Genomic DNA, 1,239 nt, shown 5'->3' with positions numbered 1-1,239 from the left:
AATGGTGTCACTGCCCTGGGAGTGGTGTCACTGTGCTGGGAATGGTGTCACTGTACTGGGAATGGTGTCACTATACTGGGAATGGTGTCCCTGTCCATGGGGACAGAGTGTCCTGGTGTCCCTGTCCATGTGTCCCTGTCCATGAGGACACCCTGCCCTGGTGTCCCTAGGAGGACACACTGTCCTGGTGTCCCTGACCCTAAAGGACACACTGTCCTGCTGTCCATGGGAACCCACTCTCCTGGTGTCCCTGTCTATGAGGACACTGTCCTGGTGTCTCACATCCCTGGGGACACTGTCCTGGTGTCCCTAAATGCATTGTCCTGGTGTCCCTGACCATGGGGACCCCCTGCCCTGCTGTCCCTGTCCCTAGGGACACTTGTAGGCGTCGTAGACGTCCTGCTTGGGCAGGCAGGTGTCCGTGTGCTCCTCCAGGTGGTTCCTGATCCAGTTGCAGGCGTGCATGTACTCGGCTGTGCCCAGGGCACTCAGGTCCAGGCTGCTGCTGCTGCTCCAGGGGGCACAAAAAGGGCCCATCAGCGGGGAAAAGGCACGAGGCAGAGCCACTGTGGCCACACACAGTGATGGGGGGGGCTTAAAACCATGCAGGAAACGTTGTAGGGCCTGCAGAGCTCATCATCAACCTTGTAGGACCTGCAGAGTTCATCATCAACCATACAGGACCTACAGAGTTCATCATCAACCTTGTAGGACCTACAGAGTTCATCATTAGGGTCAGCAAACCATGTAGGACCTATAGAGTTCATCATCAACCATGTAGGACCTACAGAGTTTATCATTAGGGTCAGCAAACCTTGTAGGACCTACAGAGTTCATCATTAGAGTCACCAAACCATGTAGGACCTACAGAGTTTATCATTAGGGTCAGCAAACCTTGTAGGACCTACAGAGTTTATCTTTAGGGTCAGTAAACCTTGTAGGACCTACAGAGTTCATCATTAGGGTCAGCAAATCATGCAGGACCTACAGAGTTCATCATTAGGGTCAGTAAGCCATGTAGGACCTACAGAGTTCACCATCAAACATGTAGGACCTACAGAGTTCATCATTAGGGTCAGCAAACCATGTAGGACCCACAGAACCACCCCAAAGGACTCCAAACAGGGGAGGAGCAGCCCTGGGACAGGGCAGGAGCAGGAGCAGGAGCAGGAGACACCGGGATTGTCACCGAACCAGGGCGGGAGGTTTTTCGTGACACCCCCAAATTCAGGAATCTCT

The sequence above is a fragment of the Manacus vitellinus genome, unplaced genomic scaffold, assembly GCF_001715985.3.
Source record: "Manacus vitellinus isolate BGI_N305 unplaced genomic scaffold, ASM171598v3 scaffold_138_pilon, whole genome shotgun sequence".
In the NCBI taxonomy this organism is placed as follows: Eukaryota; Metazoa; Chordata; class Aves; order Passeriformes; family Pipridae; genus Manacus; species Manacus vitellinus.
Note: the sequence above shows the minus strand (reverse complement) of the source record.